Source organism: Trachypithecus francoisi, unplaced genomic scaffold, assembly GCF_009764315.1.
Source record: "Trachypithecus francoisi isolate TF-2019V2 unplaced genomic scaffold, Tfra_2.0 Lachesis_group4, whole genome shotgun sequence".
NCBI lineage: Eukaryota > Metazoa > Chordata > Mammalia > Primates > Cercopithecidae > Trachypithecus > Trachypithecus francoisi.
In genome coordinates this window covers 119,138,341-119,158,780 of record NW_022681469.1, presented here as the reverse complement: position 1 = coordinate 119,158,780, position 20,440 = coordinate 119,138,341, and the positions used below count along the sequence as shown (strand labels likewise).

Below are 20,440 nucleotides of genomic sequence, written 5' to 3'. Positions count from 1 at the left end.
ATGCCTGTAATCCCAGCACTTTGGGAGGCCGAGGCAGAGAGGATTGCTTGAGGTTAGGAGTTTGACACCAGCCTGGGCAACATAGTCAGACCCTGTCTCTACAAAAATGAAAAATTAGCTGGACATGGTGATGCATGCACACCTGTCGTCCCAGCTACTCCAGAGGCTGAGGCAGGAGGATCACTTGAGCCCAGAAATTGGAGGCTGCAGGGAACTATGATCATGACACTGCACTCCAGCCTGTGTGACAGAGCGAGACCGTCTCCAAAAAAAAAAAAAAAAAGAAAAAAGGCACTTCAGGGTCTACTTCTGAGAAACCTGACCTCAGGCAACTCCTAAGACTGAATCTCTGGTCTAGACCCTACTTTCAACCCCAGCTGTATATATGTCCAGCTTTCTTTAGACACATCCCCTGGCTGGCCCACCTCAACCTCCATAAGCCCCCAGCTGAGGTCATCCTTCTCTGTCCCAAGTTTGCCCTTCCTTGTTCCCTGCCCTTGCCATCTCCTGCTCCCAAAATGAGAGGGTCATCCTCACCCAGCTCCACCCCTCTTTATCTACAGCATTCAAGCTGTAGCTCCCGGAGATTGTCTCTTTAATATCTAGAGGTGTTCTCTCTTCCTCCCTCCCTGGCTGCTTGCTTTCTTTTTCTTCTTTTTTTTTTTATGAGACAGGTTCTCTCTCTGTTGCCCAGGCTGGAGTGCAATGATGCCATCATAGCTCACTGCCACCTTGAACTCCTGGGCTCAAGAGATCATCCTGCCTCAGCCTCCAAGCAGCTAGGACTACAGGTGTGTACCACCAGGCTTGCCTAATTAAAAGGGTGTTTTTGTTTTGTTTTTTTTTGGTAGGTATGGGGTCTCACTATGTTGCCCAGGTGGATCTTGAACTCCTGGACTCAAGCAATCCTCCTGCCTCAGACTCCTGAGTAGCTGGGATTACAGGTGCACACCACCATGCCTGGTTAATTTTTTCATTTTTTGTAGAGACAGGGTCTCACTATGTTGCCCAGGCTGGTCTCAAATTCCTGGGCTCAAGCCATCCTCCCTCCTTGGCCTCCCAAACTGCTAGGATTACAGGCATGAGCCACTGCACTCAGCCTAGCTGCTTGCTTTAAGGAATACCCCAGCCAACCTTTCCTTCACCACCGCTTGTGTCCAAACATCTGGGTGTAGCATTTCCCTGCTTCACCGCCCTCCACAGCTCCCTGCTGTCTTCTAGATAACACATTCTTCAGCATGGTGTTTGAGGCCTCAGGGTCTGACCGATGTCGGCTCAGGGTCTGGCTTCTTGCTGGCACAGGGGCCGGGCGGTAACACGTCCTCAGCTCCGCTTGGGCGTACCCCTCGTGCCGACGTCCTTCCCAAGCCCCGCCGCACCAGGCTGTCCTTTTTCCTTCATTTTCAAAAATGAATTTTCATAATTCAATCATTTAGAACATTTCTGGCGCTGCATCTCTCATGATCTGATCGCTGTGCTGTTTACTCGTGGGTGTTTATATTTTGATGGTTTCTAGCCGGGCTTTGGGTGATCCCACTTTTCAATTGTTTTCTCGTCGCAGTGATCAGATGTGTCCTCTGGTGTCCCCTGGTTGTGTGTTTGGACCTCCTTCCAGAGCCCTCATGTCTGGCAACCGGCTTCCTGGGTAACTTCTTCAAGACACCATCTGGATGTCTTTAGACTGGGGGCTAGGCCGGAAATCACAGGGTCGCCACTGCCACCTCCCTGCCTCTGCCTGCACCCCTGTGGGTTCTGTGCACCATGGAGAGGCCAGCGCCCCTGGGCCTGCTCCCAATGAGACATAGGGACTTCGCTCAGACGAGGCCCAGCGAGACAACTTCCCGGACACCTGTCTGCGACCCCCCGCTCCACCACCCTGGCTTGGCAAAAAGCAGGTCTTTCCCACAGGAAACTTGCATCCAAGTAGAACCAGAAAGCAGCAACAGTGCCCAAGAGCTTTTTATAGTTGACAAAGTGCTTTTGCATACACTGATCCCATTTGCACCGCATTAGAAGTCTGGGAGGTGGGCGTGATTATAACCATTTCCCACTCACAAAGGAAGAACTCGGGGCATAGAGGGAGCATCGAAGATGCCTTCCGGGCCTCAGGGAGACCACAGTAGGGCAGCAGGGGTCTGAAACCTAGACCTCTGGCCTCCAGTGCTGCACTTGAAATAAACAGGCATGTAACTATAACCAGCTGTGCATGCGAAGTGCTGAACGGTACTGAGTTGAGGGATCTTGGGGATCCAGGGAGTTTCTTGCGGGGGCAGCCCAGAGTTGGACACAAATGTCAAGGAACAGAGACAATTCAAATGTGTACCTTCCCCATGTGCCCTCTCATCTGGGCCTCCTCCCACCTCACACAAGGGGTCACTGTCATGCACCCCGTTTTCCCAATCAGGAAACCAAGGTTCAGAGATGTAAGGACCCTGTCAGGTCACCCAGGCACCCAGGCAGTGGAGGGGAGGAGGGGAGGCGAGGCGTGTCAAAACAGTGGGCCCTCTCAGCCTCACCTGGGTGACTGCCAGGAGACCACGGGGGACCGAGGGGCATTAGAAGTGGGGCTGGGGCCAGGGCAGAAGGCAGGGGCCCTCCTGCACCAGGCAATGGAGCATGGCCTTTATAGGCACAGGGCAGCCGGCAGGCCATCGGTGACATGGAGTGGAAGTGTGGCTGTAGCAGGACCTGTCTGTAGCCTCCCTAATCAACAGACAGGATGAGGAGATGGTCAGGGAGTGGGGCTCCAGAGAGACCAGCAGGTGTGTTCAGACAACCCGGTTCCCAGCCACCGAGAGGAAGCCACCTCTCCACTCGCTGCTGCAGGGAGCTGGGTCCCTTGTTCTCCTCTTCTGCTTTGTTCTGTCTCATTCTGATTGGATGTTGGCCTCTCTACAGATGTTGGGGGAAGGGCAGGGAAGGAAGGTTTGTTTCCAATTGGTTTCAGGAGGCTGGAGGGAGTCGTCTGTTTTTCCGAACCAAAGCAGAGACGGTCCACATTAGGGCCGAGGCATGAAATTCACTCTAAAATGTTCCGTGTGTCTCCAGCATGGAGTTGGTCCTCACCACCACTGTATCCCATCCGGGCCCATTCCCTGGACCAGAGAGGGAGCTGATACTCTGCCAGTCTCCCCTGATCCGAATCACAGCAGAATGGCCCAGGGCAGAGCATGCAGCAACAACTGCCAATCCCACAGCACTTGACATCTTTGAGGCTGGCTGGAGCCAGCTTGGGCTAGTCACTCCCACTCCACCTCCTCCAGGAAGCCCACCCTGACCACCACCACCCACAGGGTTTCACAACACTGCCTCCCCACGGCCTGGGCTCTGGGCAGCATCACAGCCAATTTATGCTTGGTCAGATCCCACATTGCACTGCCACGTTTCAGAATTTAATATCAATCTCCTTCTATTCTATGTTTTCTTCTCATGTATCATTAATTCATTAAATTATTTATTGAAAAAACTTATTAAGTGGTTACTGGGGATGGGAGCAGTGTCTCACACTTATAATCTCAGCACTATGGGAGGCCGAGGCAGGAGGATGGCTTTAGCTCAGGAGTACGAGACCAGCCTGGGCAACACGGCAAAACCGCATCTATGCCAAAAATACAAAAATTATCAGGGAATAGTGGTGTACACCTATAATCCCAGCTACTCAGGAGGCTGAGGCAGGAGGATAGTTTGAGCCTGGGAGGCAGAGGTTGCAGTGAGCTGAGATCGCACCACTGCCCTACAGCCTGGGCAACAGAGTGAGACTCTGTTTCAAAACAAAACAAAAAAGAGCAAGTGTTGATGCAGCAAAGAGAAAGGTTGGGGAAGGCTTCCTAGAGGAGGTGATTTTTGAGCTGAGTCTGAGGGAAGAAAAAGAGTTCCCAGGGTAGACAGAGCGGGCAGGGGTGCCACTGTGGGACTGAGGTTGGAAAGGCATGGAGGGAGGGCATGGTTGGAGAGGTCAGTATCATCATGATTATGGATGCCATGGTGGTTCACCCCTGTAATCCCAACACCTTGGGAGGCTGAGGTGGGAGGATCATTGGAGCCCAGGAGTTCAAGACCAGCCTGGGCAACATAATGAGACCCCCCCCATCTCTACCAAAAAAAAAAAATTGTTAATTAAAAATTAGGCTAGGCACAGTGGCTCATGCCTGTAATCCTAGCACTTTGGGAGGCCGAGGCAGGAGGATCATCTAAGGTCAGGAGTTCGAGACCAGCCTGGCCAACATGGTGAAACCCCATCTCCACTAAAATTACAAAAAATAGCCAGGCATGGTGGCAGGCACCTGTAATCCCAGCTACCTGGGAGGCTGAGGCAGGAGAATCGCTTGAACTCAGGAGGCAGAGCTTGTAGTGAGCTAAAATGGTACCACTGCACTTTAGCCTAGGTGACAGAGTGAGACTCCGTCTCAAAAGAAAAAGTAAAAATAAAAATTAGTTGGGCATGGTGGCTTGTGCCTGTAGTCCCAACTACTTGGGAAGCTGAGGCGGGAGGATGGCTTGAACCTAGGGGTTGGAGGCTGCAGGTAGCTATGATCGTGCCACAGCCTGAATGATAGAGGGAGACCCTGTCTCTAAAAATAATAATGATGATGATGATGATGATGAAGATGCAAACATTTGTGGCGCTTTCAGGGACGTTCTGAATGTGTATGAATGTGTTTGAATTGTATGAACGTGTTTGATGACCCACATGGTAGGTAGGTAGGTAGGTGATACTCTCTCCACTTTATAGAAGAGGAGATAGAAACACAGAGAGGTTTAGCAACGTGCCTGAGGTCACACAGCTAGCAGTGTCAGAGCTGGCTACAAGCAGTCTTGCTCTAGAGCTGTGCTTTTTTTTTTTTTTTTTTTTTTTTGAGACGGAGTCTCACTCTGTCGCCCAGGCTGGAGTGCAGTGGCACAATCTCAGCTCACTGCAAGCTCCGCCTCCCAAGTTCGTACCATTCTCCTGCCTCAGCCTCCTGAGTAGCTGGGACTACAGGCGCCCGCCACCACACCTGGTGAATTTTTCATATTTTCAGTAGAGACGGGGTTTCACCATGTTAGCCAGGATGGTCTTGATCTCCTGCCCTCATGATCCGCCCGCCTTGGCCTCCCAAAGTGCTGGGATTGCAGGCGTGAACCACCGTGCCCGGCCAAGAACTGTGCTCTTAACCATGATAAGGTACCGCCTGTTTGGAGATGTATTACTGTGTTTCTTCCAAAGGGTTGTGGACACGTTGCAGCACAAATAAATTAGCATCCCCAAGTCAAACGATTGATAACATCTCCCCCGCACCCTCCAAAGTCCCTCCAATCTTGTTCTCTCATTGTTTCCTTGTGAATCTCCTTTCCCCAATAACAGCACAAGCCCCTCCACTAGAGTCTGTCTCTCGGGGTTCCCCGGGCCCCTTGTTTGTGACCCATCTGGAAGTGGCCCCAGCCCCGGCAGTACTTACGGGATGGAAGTGTTGACCGAGGCCCCCACAAGTCACCTGAGCTGCCAAACACGCAGAGCCTGGCAAGTGGCGAGGCTGAGTGTGAAATTTTCCAACTCGCTCCCCAGCCCTCTCAGCCCTGAGCCCCGCCGCCCCAGGAAAGATGAGCTCACACACAACAACACTCCTGCATCTCGCCGGCTCTGAACTGCAAATGGACACTGGAGTCCCTTCCAATTCCCTAACTCGAAAAACCTGTCTGTGCGAAAAACCTGTCTGTGCGTCCCAGCTGAGGAGGGTGTCCGCCACGCACGATTGGTGCTAAGGAACGGTGCCTGGGGGTGACTTAGCCTCAGTCCAGGCCCAAGAGCTAGGGCCTCGAGAGCATGGCCTCGCCAAGGAGGACCCGCAGGGCTGGCCTTGGAGACCATGTCTGGAGCTTCGGGCCAAGTTGGTTAGCAAAGGTGAGGCCGGAGGTCAGGAGACTGGCAAGGAGGCAAGTGCTGACGAAAGATGCTGAGACTTGAACTAGAGTGGAGGCCATGAAGCTGGAGAGGAGGGGAGGCTCCCTAAGACATTCGAAAGGTGCTGGGGACAGGGCTTGGGTTCTCCATCCAGCTTGGTTGCTGGAGGTAAGAGAATGGGCGTAGTGCAGGCTGGGCGTGGTGGCTCACGCCTGTAATCCCAGCACTTTGGGAGGCCTAGGCGAGCAGATCTCGAGGTCAGGAGATTGAGACCATCCTGGCCAACATGGTGAAACCCCGTCTCTACTAAAAATACAAAAATTAGCCAGGCGTGGTGGTGGGCGCCTGTAGTCCCAGTTACTCAGGAGGCTGAGGTAGGAGAATCACTTGAACCCAGGAGGTGGAGCTTGCAGTGAGCCAATATTGCAGCACTGCACTTTAGCCTGGGCAATAGAGCGAGACTGTCTCACAAAAGAAAAGAAAGAAAAGAAAACAGGCGTAGTGAAAGAAGAGGAGGATCCATACCTGTGTGGCTGGAGAAGTGAAGCAGTGTTTGAGGTGGGTGCAGAGAGGGAGGTTCACCTGGGGGACCATGGAGAGGACAGTTGAGAAAGCATGGATTGTGAGAGGCTTGGGGCCACCCAAGCAGAAATGTCACCAAGCAGTTGACTGTTGGCCCACTTTTACAAGAGAAGTCAGGGGCTGGGCACAGTGGCTCACACCTGTAATCCCAACATGTTGTGGGGCCAAGGTGAGAGGATTGCTTGAGGTCAGGAGTTCGAGACCAGCCTTGGCAACATGGCCAGAACCCGTCTCTACAAAAAAATTTAAAAATTAACCAGGCATGATGGTGTGTGTCTATAGTTATAGCTAATCAGGAGGCTGAGGTGGGAGAATCATTTGAGCCTAGAAGTTCAGGGTTGCAGTGAACTATCACGGTGCCACTGCATTCCAGCCTTGGTGACACAGTAAGACAAAGAAAAATAAAAAAGAAAGAAAGGAAGGAAGGCAGGAAGGAAGGAAGGAGAAACAGAGAGAGAGAGAGAGAGAAAGAAAGAAAAAGAAAGAGAGAGGAGAAAGAGAGAGAGAAAAAAAGAGAGGACCAGGCGCAGTGGCTCACGCCTGTAATCCCAGCACTTTGGAAGGTCGAGGGGGGAGGATCATTTGAGGTCAGGAGTTCAAGACCATCCTGGCCAACATGGTGAAACCCCATCTCTACTAAAAATATAAAAATTAGCCTGGTGTGGTGGTGCACACCTATAATGCCAGCTACTAGGGAGGCTGAAGCAGGGGAATCACTTGAACCTGGGAGACAGAGGTTGCTGTGAGCCAAAATTGCACCACTGCACTCCAGCCTGGGTGACTGAGTGAGACTCTGTCAAAAAAAGAGAGAGAGAGAGAGAGAGAAGAACAGAAGGAAGAAAAAGAGAGAAGGACAGAAGGAAGGAAGGAAGAATGAGAAAGGGCTGAATGGAGACTCTTGGATGCCATCTTCACTGGACTGAGGGTCAAAGCCTCAGAAGGGCATAAGATGGCCAAGGTGATGGCCTAACCCTAATATAGATGGGGTCCAGAAGCGTCTTGAGGGAAGGTCCATCCAGGGCTTCAGGAGAATCAAGACAGTGACAAATGAGAGTTCAGAAAGGCAGGGAGGACCTGGCAGAGGAAGCCCATGGAATTCTTGGGAAGACAGGAAGACTAGGGTTCAAGAAGCAGGGACTGGGGTGTTTTCTACACCAACAACCCATAGCCTGGTTCTCCAGACACCAACTGGATGTCCAACAGTTCAATTCAGGCTGGACGTGGTAGCTCATGATTGTAATCCGAGCACGCTGGGAGGCTGAGGCAGGAGGATCTCTTGAGCCCAGGAGTCCAAGTCCAACCTGTGCAACATTACAAGACCCCATCTTTAAAAAAAAATTAGCCAGCTGTAATAGCACACCTATAGTCCCAGCTACTTGGGAGGCTGAGGTGGGAGGATTGCTTGATCCTGGGAGGTTGAGCCTGCAGTGAGCTATGATCACACCACTGCCCTTCAGCCTGGGCAATAGAGGAAGATCTTGTCTCAGAAAGAAAAAAAAAAATCAATTCAATTCTGACACTAACCACCCAGAATGGCTTGAACCCGGGAAGCAGAGGTTGCAGTGGGCTGAGATCATGCCACTGCACTCCAGCCTGGGTGACAAAGCAAGACTCCATCTCAAAAAAAAAAAAAAAAAAGAAAGAAAACAAGCTGGGTGGGGTGACTCATGTAATCTCAGCACCTTGAGAGGCTGAGGCGGGTGGATCATGAGGCCAGGACATCGAGACCATCCTGGCTAACACGGTGAAACCCCATCTCTACTAAAAATACAAAAAATTAGCCGGGCGTGGTAGCAGGCACCTGGAGTCCCAGCTACTCGGGAGGCTGAGGCAGGAGAATGGCATGAACCCGGGAAGCGGAGCTTGCAGTGAGCCGTGATCACATCACTGCATTCCAGCCTGGGCGACAGAGCAAGACTCCATCAAAAACAAAGAAAGAGAGAAAGAGAGAAAGGAGGAGAGGAAGGAAGGAAGGAAGGAAGGAAGGAAGGAAGGAAGGAAGGAAGGAAGGAAGGAAAAGAAATCAAATCATTAATAGTAAACTTCTCAACAAAGAAGAGCCCAGGGCAAGGTCACTTCCTTGGTGAATTCTACCAAACATTTGAATTAAAAAAAAATGCCAATTTTAAACTCATCCCAAAATTGCAAGAGGAGAGAATGTTTCCTAACTCATTCTATGAAGCCAGCATTACCTTGATACCAAAGTCAGAGAAAGAACACTATGAGAAAACTACAGATTCATATCTCTTATGAGTATAGATGAAACAAAATACTAGCAAACCAAAGTCTGCAGCACATTAGAAGAATTTTCGACCATGACCAACGACCAAATGTGAATTCTCCCCAGAACTCAACAGCGGTTCAACACATGAAAATCAAGCTATATAATACACCACATGAATAGGATGAAAGGAGGGGAAAAAAAAAAAAGCACATACATGCGATCATTTCAATTCATGCTGACAGGGCATTTGACAATACCCAGCTCCTTTTATGATGAAAAAAATCAACCAAGAATAAAAGCAAACTTCCTCAACAAGAAAAAGGCCACAAGGTTGCGCGCCACGGCTCACGCCTGTAATCCCAGAACTTTGGGAGGCTGAGGCAGGCAGATCACTTGAGGCCAGGAATTTGAGACCAGCCTGGCCAACATGGAGAAACCCCATCTCTACTAAAAATACAAAAATTAGTTGGGCGTGGTGGCAGGTGCCTGTAGTCCCAGCTACTTAGGAGGCTGAGGCAGAGGTTGCAGTGAGCCGAGATCACATCACTGCACTCCAGCCTGGGCAACAGAGCAAGACTGTCTCAAAAAAATATAAATAAATAAATATATAAAATGGACAAAGAACTTGAAAAGACATTTTACCAAAGTTAATGTACAAATGATGAATATCAGTAATATTCATTAATAAATACATTCAAAAGCACTCAACATCACTGGTCAATGGGGAAATGCAAATTAAAACCTCAATATAAGGCTGGGTGCAGTGGCTCATGCCTGTAATCCCAGCACTTTGGGAGGCTGAGGCAGGCAGATCATGAGGTCGGGAGTTCGAGACCATCCTGGCCAACAAGGAGAAACCCTGTCTCTACTAAAACTACAAAAATTAGCTAGGCATGGTGGCATGTGCCTGTAATCCCAGCCACTCAGGAGACTGAGGGAGGAGAATCGCTTGAACCGGGGAGTCAGAGGTTGCAGTGAACTGAGATCACACCATTGCACTCCAGCCTAGCAACAGAGTGAGACTCCGTCACACACATCCATACACACACACACAAAGTCAGTATACCACTATATTCCCATTAGAATGGTTTGTGGACCAATGTGAACCTGACAGAGCCAATGCTTTAAGATGGATCTTGAGTGGCTAACTGGGCCTACATTTAAAACAGAGCCAAGTTGACATTTGCTAACTAGAGGCACTCTACGCTCCTCAAAAACTCCCGCCTCTGTTCAACTTCAGGACTCCAGAGCTCACATGAACCAACCAATCAGAACTAAGCAAGTTTCAATCCTTCATTTGCATTAAAAACATGATCGGGAACCTGGGCGGGAACTTTTGCTATAAAATCTGAGCCCTCCCTTGGTTCTCTGGAATGCACATCTTCTTTTACACTGAAGGCTGTGTCTCCTGGGTTTGCAAACTGTTCACTGGAATAGATTCTTTCTTCCAAATTCATCTTCAGATAATTTTTGTACAAAGGCTAAAATGAAAATGATTAGGGGCTGGGCATGGTGGCTCACACCTGTAATCTCAGCACCTTGGGAGGCCGAGGCAGGTGGATCATGTGAGGTGGGAGTTTGAGACTAGTCTGGCCAACATGGTGAAACCCCGTCTCTACTAAAAATGCCAAAAATCAGCTGGTTGTGGTGGCGCGTGCCTGTAATCCCAGCTACTCAGGAGGCTGGGGCAGGAGAATCGCTTGAACCCAGGAGGCGGAGGTTGCAGTGAGCCAAGATCGTGCCATCGCACTCCAGCCTGGGCAACAGAGAGAGACTCCATCTCAAAAACACAAAAAGAAAATGACAACATCAGATGTTGCAGAGGATATGGATGAATGAAAACTCTCATATATCGTTGGTGGAACTGTAAACTGGTAGCAACCATCCCGGCAGACAGTTTGACAGTTTCTTAAATAGTTAGTCGTGGCCGGGCGCGGTGGCTCACGCTTGTAATCCCAGCACTTTGGGAGGCCAAGGCAAGCGGATCACGAGGTCAGGAGTTTGAGACCAACCTGATCAACACGGTGAAATCCTGTCTCTACTAAAAATACAAAAACTAGATAGGTGTGGTGGAGTGTGCCTGCAATCCTAGTTACTGAGGAGGCTGAGGCAGGAGAATCGCTTGAAACCTTGAACCCGGGAGGCAGAGGTTGCAGTGAGCCAAGATCGTGCCACTGCACTCCAGCCTGGGCGACAGACTGAGACTCCATCTCAAAAAAAAAAGAAAAAGAGTTAGTCATACACCTGCCATACAGTACATAATTCTACATATTCCTAGGCATTTACCCAACAGAAATTAAAAATATACATCTACACAAAGACTTGAACACAAATATTCAAAGCAGCTTTATTCCTAAGAGTACAAAACTGTACACAGCCCAGATGTCTGTACCCGGAAGAGTGGAAAATAAATGATAGTATACCCATATAGCAGGATAGTACTCAGGACAAAATATATGCAGAATCATGAATGAATGTCGAAAAATGTTATACTGAGTGAAAAAAGCTAGACCCAAAACACGTATACACATGGTCCCTGACTTACCATGGTTTGACTTATGATTTTTTCAACTTTATGATGGGACAAAAGCTATATGCATTCAGTAGAAACTGTCCTTCAAGTAACCCATAAAACCCTCCCATTTTTCAATTTCAGTAGAGTAGCCAATAAATTACATGAGAAATTCAAGACTTTATTACAAAATAGGCTTTGCGTTAAATGATTTTGCCTAACTGAAGGCTAATGTAGGTGTTCTGAGCACGTTTAAGATAGGCTAAGCTAAGGCTTGGCACCATGGCTTACGCCTGTAATCCCAACACTTTGGGAGACTGAGGCGGGAGGATCACTTGAGCCCAGGAGTTCGAGACCAACCTGAGCAACGTAGCAGGATCCCATTTCTACAGAATTAAAACAAAAAAATTAGTCGGGTGTGCTGGCATGCATCTGTAGTCCCAGCTATTGGGGAGGCTGAGGTGGGAGGATCGCTTGAGGCCAGGAAGTTGAGGCTGCAGTAAGCCGTTATGGCACCACTGCACTCCAGCCTGGGCAGTAAAGCAAGACCCTGTTTTCTTAAAAAACAAATAAACAAACAAACAAATAAATAAAAGTCTATAAATTTGTTTCATTTCTGCAGTTACACTAGGTACACTTCTAGTACATTTCTAGTACTCGGTAGCTCCACTGGCTATCATACTGGACAATCTGCACTGGCAAATTAAGAAGTTCCATCGTCACAGAAAGTTCAACTGGGCAGTGCTGTTTCAGAAGGTCCCCAGGGCACTGGGCCTCCGCTGCTCATTAGTGGACCCTTTGCTGGCTTTTTTTCTTTCCCTGCCTCCCTCTCTTACCCATGCTTCCTGCCACCGCCTCCCATGTAAAAGATCTGCACCCACAGCATAGTCTTAAGGTCAGAAGAACCTCAGAGAGTGCACTGAGCGACACTGGTGTGAGGTGGGAACAGCTGGGATGGCTCCAAGGCACAGTGGCCCTGCCAGTCGTTTGCACCCAAAACCATCACCATGAAAGAGCCGAGGGACTGTGTTCCTGCCATCACCTCTCCAAAAGTGACAGGTAAAGGGACGTGCTGAGAACACTGCATTGGAAGGTCAACAGTCCTGAGATCTGGAGCTGAGCAGTCCAGCCCCTCCAGCTCTAAGTGGTGGGACTGGGAAGTCAGAGACCCTGGTCATCCCTTCCCTGCCTCCCTCCCACCTAAAACTCGCACCCACCCCTCTCTGCCGCCAGGCACTGATGTCCTACAGCCCCCTAAGCCCAGGATGGGAACTCCCTCCTAAGGAACCTCCACATTCCCACGGAGGACACGGAGACTCCAAGAAGGGAGGTGATTTCACGGAGTCCACGCAGCTGCTGAGAGGTCACCTGGCTCCTGGCACCCAGGTCCTGGCTGGACCCCAGCCCCCAGGCTCGAGGGCTGAGGCAAGGATCACGGGAGTTTCAGTTGATACCAGGCTGGAGACCCCCATGCTGGAAGAGGCTGGCACCTCCCAACCTGGGATCTTTTCTAGAGCCCCAGGCCCTCCTGGGGACAAAAGCAGTGAGCTGGTTGGTCCCACTTCCTGGGTCCATGGCCTTCACTCAGCTGAAAGGCACGTGGTTCTGGAAGCCCTGAGCGGCCTCCTTCATGGACAGAGCATTATCTGGCACAGTGACAGGGTGTAAGGAGGACATTCGGGGACAGGGTATTTGGAGTATCTCACCCTTCACCCTCACATTCCCTCCCTCCCTTGAGTGTTCAGAGCAGGGCTGCACGGGGTGGCAATTGGAGACTCCACAGTCATGTATGTCCCCACCCCCCAGGGCACCATCAAAAAGTAAGTTAACATTTTTTCCATTTCCCCTTTATTGCAAACACATTGAATGCTGTTGCACAAACTCCATCTCTCCCCTGGCTTCCCCACTCCCTGGTTTCCCGGCCTGGGCTTTCAGGGTAGGGCTGGCTAAGGGTGAGAAGGTAGGTCTCATGCCCCTCCCTGAGCTCCAGGACCTTGCTGCCCCCAGAGACATGGCCAAGTGTCTGGTCCCCTGACTCCTCCTCCTTCCCTCCAGCGGCTGCCAGCCCTCCTGGCTCCCAGGCCACCATCCACCCTGCCCTCTCCCATGGAGTTAAGAATCCCGGAGGAGCAAAAGTTTTCCACACTTACCAGTGCTCAGAAACATCGAGAACTTGGACCTGCCAGGGCCCAGGGCTGGGAGTGCAGCCTGGACTCAGATGGCAGCATCTCAGGAGGGTCCCCAGAGAGAGGACTAAGACCCTCAGGGAATCATTCATTCATCATTCATGCATTCGTACATTTGTTTGTTCAGTATACTCTTTTTTCTTTCTTTTCTTTTCTTTTTTTTTTTTAGACAGGGTCTCGCTTTGTCACCCAGGGTGGAGTACAGCGGCAAGATCTCAGCTCACTGAAACCTCCGCCTCCCGGGCTCAAGCGATTCTCCTGCCTCAGCCTCCAGTGTAGCTGGGATTACAAGAACGTGCCACTACATTTGATTAATTTTTGTATTTTTAGCAGAAACAGGGTTTCACCATGTTGGCCAGGCTGGTCTTGAACTCCTGGCCTCAAGTGACCCATCCACCTGGGCCTCCCAAAGTGCTGGGATTACAGGCGTGAGCCACCGCACCCGACCTCGTTCAGTAAATTCTTGCTCTCCCTCTGCTCCAGGCCCTGTGGAGACAGCAGAAGGATCAGGCACAGCCTGCTCTCAAAGAGGTCCCAATGCAGTGGAGAACACCGTGGGGCAGCAGTGGCGTTGGGTGTGGTAAGTACAGGGTGCCACAGGAATGGGAAGGATCCTGGGGCGCTTCAAGGAGGGGGCTTTTGACTTGGCAAGGTCCTTTGTGGAATAGTGAAGGGAGGTTCATTCCGGGCAGCAGGGATGGTTGGGAGAAGATGGAGCAAGGATCAGTGAGGCATAGTTGGGCGTGATGAGCCCGGGGAGGTGGACGGAACATAAGGTGTGGGTGGGGGATTGGCCTGCATCCAGCTGGAGAGATGAGAAAGGACCACACCACAGAGGGCCCAACGGGGCCTGGAGGGCAGTGGGGAGCCAGCGAATAGCATTGAGCTAAGGAGGGGCACGGTCAGGTTTGCATGAGGAGTTCATGCAAGCCTATGGCTGGCTCCCTGTGGAGAACCAGCCGGAGGGGCAGGGCCCAGGAGCTGGTGATGTGGGTGTTACAATACCCCGGCCAAAGAGAATGAGGTTAGGATAAAGGCAGTGGCAGTAGGGAGAGAATGAAGTCAGTGGATTGCGTGGATTGGCCTTGGTCTACCAATGGGACAGAGGGTGGAGGGGTGGAGGAGGGTGGAGCCTCCGATGATACCAGCATATCTCTCTGGGTGCTTCAATAGGCGTCAGGGCCCTTCTCTCAAAGAGGGGAGGAACAGGGCTGGGGGATCAGTTAGCCCTTTACTTAGGGGTGTGTGGGACTATGGGTCCCCGGGTGGAGGCGTCAGCCTGGTTTTGGACACGCTGGCCTGGAGCCCTTTTGAGGACCAGGCTGGTGACCCAGGGAGAGTGTGGTGTCAAGCCACAGAATAGAGGAATGGCTCAGAAACAGGACCTTGAGGCTGGGCGCGGCAGCTCAGGCCTATAATCCCAGCATTTTGGGAGGCCGAGGCAGGTGGATCACTTGAGGTCAGAAGGCCGAGACCAGCCTGGCCAACATGGTGAAACCTTGTCTCTACCAAAAATACAAAGATTAGCCAGGCACAGTGGCATGCGCCAGTAATCCCAGCTACCCGGGAGGCTGAGATATGACAATCACTCGAACCTGGGAGGCGGGGGTTGCAGTGAACTGAGATCGTTCCACAGCACTCCAGCCTGAGCAACAGAGTGAGACCCTGTCTCAAAAAAAAAAAAAAAAAAAAAAAAAAATAGACCTGGAGAAAGGGTCTGAGATGAGATCTGAGGGCCACCTATATGAAAGGCATTCGCAAGAGGAGATCAGAGGAAGGCTCTGGAAGACAGACAGGAAGAGACTGTCACGGGCAGGGGCTTTGCAGCAAGAGGCTCCACAGTGGCTTGGACCACCCGTCAGGGAGGAGGAGCGACAGCTCAGTAACAAGAATTGCTGCAGCCTCCGTCAGTCCATCCGTCCGGGGAGGACTGGGGACAAAAGCCAGGCTGGAGAGAGTTCTGGAGAGAGTGGGCCATGAGGAAGTGAGGGATTAGAAGTGTAGATGACTCTGGCTGGGCTCAGTGGCTCACACCTGCAATCCCAGCATTTTATAGATGACTGGCTGGGTGCAGTGGCTCACGTCTGTAATCCTAGCACTTTGGGAGGCCGAGGCAGGAGGATCATCTGTGGTCAGGAGTTCGAGACCAGCCCGGGCAACATGGTGAAACCCTGTCTTTACTAAAAATACAAAAATTAATGGGACTTGGTGGCGAACGCCTGTAATCTCAGCTACTCAGGAGGCTGAGGCAAGAGTATCACTTAAATCTGGGAGTGAGCTGAGATCGCACCACTGCACTTCAGTGTGGGTGACAGAACCAGACCCTGCCTCAAAAAAAAAAAAAAAAAAAAACAAAGAAAAAGTGTAGACGACTGTTTGAAGCCACATGGCTGGGAAGAGACAGAGAGAGCTGGGTGAAACTGAACATGGCCTCACAAGGGTCTTTAAAATATATATATATTTTTTTCTTGAGACAGGGTCTCACTCTGTCACCCAGGGTGGAGTGCAGTGGTGCAATCATAGCTCATTGCAGCCTCAAACTCCCGGGCCCAAGCTATCCTCCCACTTCAGGCCCCCAAGTAGCTGGGATTACAGGTGCCCACCACCACGCCTGGCTAATTTTTATATTTTTGTAGAGACGGGATTTCACCATGTTACCCAGACTGGTCTCAGACTCTAAACTCAAGCAATCCACCTGCCTTGGCCTCCCAAAGTGCTGGGATTATAGGCATGAGTCATCCAGTGCAGCCAAGGGACTTTTAAACATTTTTAAATGACAGAAAATGGACTGTGGGGCCGGGCGCGGTGGCTCATGCCTATAATCCTAGCACTTTGAGAGGCCAAGGAGGGTGGATCACTCAAGGTCAGGAGTTTGAGACCAGCCTGGCCAACATGGTGAAACCCCGTCTTTATTAAAAATACAAAAATTAGGGGCCGGGCGCGGTGGCTCACGCCTGTAATCCCAGTGCTTTGGGAGGCCGAGGTGGGCGGATCGTGAGGTCAGGAGATCGAGACCATCCTGGCTAACACGGTGAAACCCCATCTCTACAAAAAATACAAAAATTTAGCCGGGCATAGTGGCAGGCGCCTGTAGTCCCAATTACTCAGGAGGCTGAGGCAGGAGAATGGTGTGAACCCAGGAGGCAAAGCTTGCAGTGAGCTGAGATTGCACCATTGCACTCCAGCCTGGGTGATAGAGCGAGACTCCGTCTCAAAAAATAAACAAACAAACAAACAAACAAAAATACAAAAATTAGCCAGGCACGGTGGTGGGTGCCTGTAATCCCAGCTATTTGGGAGGCTGAGGCAGGAGGATCACTTGAACCCAGGACGTGGAGGTTGCAATGAGTCCAGATTGTGCCTCTGCACTCCAGCCTGGATGAAAAAAAGAAAGAAAGAAAATGAAGCGTGGTGGAAAATGAAGCTTGGTCATGTGCTGAGGGCTGGGAAACACTGGCAGGAGTGGGAGAGCGAAAGGAGGGCCCCAGGTGAGGTCCCTGTGTCCAGAGCACACCTGGCCCACGGTGGATGGTTTCTGAATAAGCAAGTTATTGGGGACAGACAGAGGGAGCAGGTCTGACATGGTACAGGTCCCCTTGGTGATGGGGGATGCAGAAAGGGGAAGAACAGCCGGCCGTGGGGGTTTTGGGGATAGGGAGGCAAGATACACAGGACTCTCCATGGGGTAGCCAATGTGCCTGGAGCAGAGAGAGAGCATAAGAGGTGCCCCCGACCCCATGCTCCAGGCAACACTACCGCTGGGTGCAGGTACCCCTTCCCTCTGTGTCGACCAGGAAGCACAGTCATGGTGGTGAGGGTGGAGGGAGTGCAGAGCAGGAGCGAGAGGGGCTGGGAAAAGCCTCCGACCAGAAGGCGAGAAGGGGCCTGGGCTCCAGCCCAGCCCTACCTTGGACTCAATAAGAGACCCAGAGCCGACCCCTCTGCCCCGAGAGCCTCTACTTCCCCACCTGGAGAATGGGGCCTTGGCCTCCATGTGCCGTAGGGGGCTTGTTCCGTGGCGTCTCACAAATCTTGCATTTCAGGCCTGCAGAACACAGAAAAGTCCACACTTGGGGATTCCAGGATCCTGACATTCTATAACATAATTTCTGTGTTGCCACCAGGGGTGGGTCCAACCGACGTCTCTCCCTTCACAGTGGCTCTGTCTGCCCATCCCAGCCGCCAGCTCCCCTCCCTTCCCTTCTCCCCGTCAACTCCGGGCACGGCCAGCCTCGAACACATCCCAAGCAAGCACTTGGCAGGCGGGGACCATGATTCATGCCCTTCCAGCAGGCTTCGTGGCTCGCCCGCCCGCCAGAGTAGGCAGGATATTCTTGGCCTCACCGTTTACTCAGGATTAGCAGGGCGGGGGTGGCTGAGGCAGGGGGAGGCAGACTGTGTTCTCCAGCCTCAGCGAGGTGGGGGGCGTTCATGTCTGAAGTGGCCGCCAGGCTGGCCAGGGAGGGAACATCACCCCATAAACCAAGGCCATGTCTGGGACCCAGACAGCAGAAATGGGGTGGGGCCATCGGAGGAAGGCTGCCACCTGCTCTGTGTCCAGGGAAAAAAGGAGGGCCAGGAGCCCGGGGGCAAGCGAGGCCGCTCACCCCAAACCCCTGATCCAATTTCCCTCCACGAGCCTCTTCCTTGTTGGGGGAGCCCGGCCCTCTCCATCCCTACTGCCTAGAGCCCAGGCTGGGCCAGGAGTTGGAAGCCAGCTCCCAAACAGCCAAAGAACAGAGAAGTCAGCAGCCTCCAGCCACTCCCTCCCGCTGCCCACCCCAGCTCCCCAAATTCCCCACCAAAGCCACGCCCCCACCCACCCTCAGACCAGTACTTCAGGATGAACCTGGAGCTCCCAGGATAAGGCTGTGCCTCCCCCGTCAGACCATCACTTCAGAGCAAGACTGTGTCTCCCTAAAACCAAGTGTCCTGAGCCTCACCAGTGTACACAGAGAAAGGCCAGTGTCCCAGGCTAGGGCCATGCCCCTTAGACCATGGTTCCCAGCCAGAGCTGTACCTCCTCCCTTAGATCAGAACTCCCAGGGCAAGGGCTGTCTCCCCATCAGGGGTGACAAGAGAGGACTGGATCATCAAAGTGGGTGGCCCAGGAAAGAGTCGGAGGAGAGTACAAGGTCCTCATCCACCGTGGGCTCACCTGGGCCCAGAGGAATCCGTTCTTCCCAGGTCAGATGCAAACAGTTCCTTGGTTCGGAACAGGAGCCTGGGGCTGGACGATGGGTGAGGGCAGGTGATTTTGGAGCAGGGTCTCTGGGCAGGGAGAGGCCAGGTGTGCACAGGGCTGAGGCAGCAGTTTAGCCTCTGGTAGGGGCAGCTCTCCCCACTCCCTGCAATGCTGTGGTGGTCCGCTATGAAAATGCATTGTCCTCCTCCTCCAGGGCTCCAAGGTGCTGTCCCCAAGCAGTCATCACCCCAGACCTGGGTCTCTGAGGCTCAATGTGGGTGGGTCTACCTCTGCCATCTGGGGCTCCAGCTTTGTGTCAGACCCACGGGAATTTCACTCTTGACTCCACCCTGGTACTCCTCTACCTTTCTAACCTCGGTTTTTCTCATCTGGAAAATGGGGACAGGGGCACCTACAGCAGGGGGTTCCATGGTATGGAACCCTTTCCCCTTGGCTGGCCACAGGTAACTCTGGGTGACCGCAGGGCCAAGGTGCAGGAAGCAACGAAGCTGAGTCCAGCCCGTCCTTCCATCCCACGTGCAGCGCCAGGACCTTCAGGAAGTCACTGAGACAGAGCCACATGGAGGAGCGGGGAGATATCTGGCTGGCCTTGGGAGGGTTGGCCTCAGTAGCCTGTGGGGAGGCAAATTCCAGGCCCCTCTCGGCTTCCTCCTGGGTCCATTCTCTCACCCAAGCTCTGGCTTGAGCACCTGGCTAGAGTCCCTGTCCAGAGACAGCTAGGGACCCATGACCAGCCCAGAGGAGTCAGGGGCAAGGGGCACACATTCCTCTCTCTTTCTCTGCCTCATTCTATGCTCCCCAGACCAGGAGACAAAGGACTGGGTTTAAATTCTGGCTTTGTCATTCACCAACTATGAGGCATTGGGCAAGGTTTTGAATCTCTCCAAGCCTCAATTTTCTCATCTGTAAAGTGGCAGTGGCCAGGTGCAGTGGCTCACGCCTGTAATCCCAGTACTTTGGGAGGCCGAGGCGGGAGGATCCCTTGGGCCCAGGAGTTCGAGACCAGCCAGAGCAACAAAGGGAGATCCTGTCTCTACAAAAAATTAGCTGGTGTTGCCAGGTGCAGTGGCTCATGCCTGTAATCCCAGCACTTTGGGAGGCCGAGGCAGGTGGACCACCTGAGGTCCGGAGTTCAAGACCAGCCTGGCCAACATGGTGAAACCCCGTCTCTACTAAAAATACAAAAATTAGCCAGGCATGGTGGTGGGTGCCTGTAATCCCAGCTACTCGGGAGGCTGAGGCAGGAGAATCACTTGAACGTGGGAGGCGGAGTTTGCGGTGAGCCGAGATCGTGCCATTGCACTCCAACCTGGGTGACAGAGCAAAACTTCATCTCAAAAAAAAAAAAAAATTAGCTGGTGTGGTGGTGTCCACTTGTAATCCCAGCTACTCAGGAGGCTGAGGTAGGAGGATCACTTGAACCCGGGAGGTTGAGGCTGCAGTGAGCCAAGGTCATGCCACTCCACTTCAACCTGGGTGACAGAGAACCTGTCTCAAAAATAAAATAAAATAATAAAAAATAAAATCAAATGGGAATGATAGCAAAACCCAGGACCATTGGAGAATGACATGAGCTAAGGCAGGAAAGGGCCTGGCCCTATGGGACAGGGACGGCAAACCTGGGCAGTCATCTTCATCCTTTCCAGGTTCCTCTGAGGAGCACCCAGAGACCCCAGCTCAGGGGAGGCAGTGCAAACCAGGGACCCCCAAGTTCCTGGCCCGGAGCGCCTGCTGGAGAGGGACTGGAGTCCTCAGCCCTGAGCATCACTGAAGTTTGGGTGAAGGGAGGGACAGAGGCGCAGCCAGACCCTGCACATTCCAGCCCTGGTTCATTCTGGATCCAAGCGCT

At 52.1% G+C, this 20,440-nt stretch overlaps 1 long non-coding RNA gene across 1 annotated transcript; it reads left to right on the top strand.

The window, feature by feature from the left end:
• Nucleotides 1-18,088: 18,088 nt before the first annotated feature.
• On the top strand, nucleotides 18,089-20,096 carry LOC117072400. Its single transcript, XR_004432783.1, has 2 exons — nucleotides 18,089-19,515; nucleotides 19,652-20,096. It is a non-coding gene; the product is annotated as an uncharacterized LOC117072400 (long non-coding RNA).
• Nucleotides 20,097-20,440: the final 344 nt, after the last annotated feature.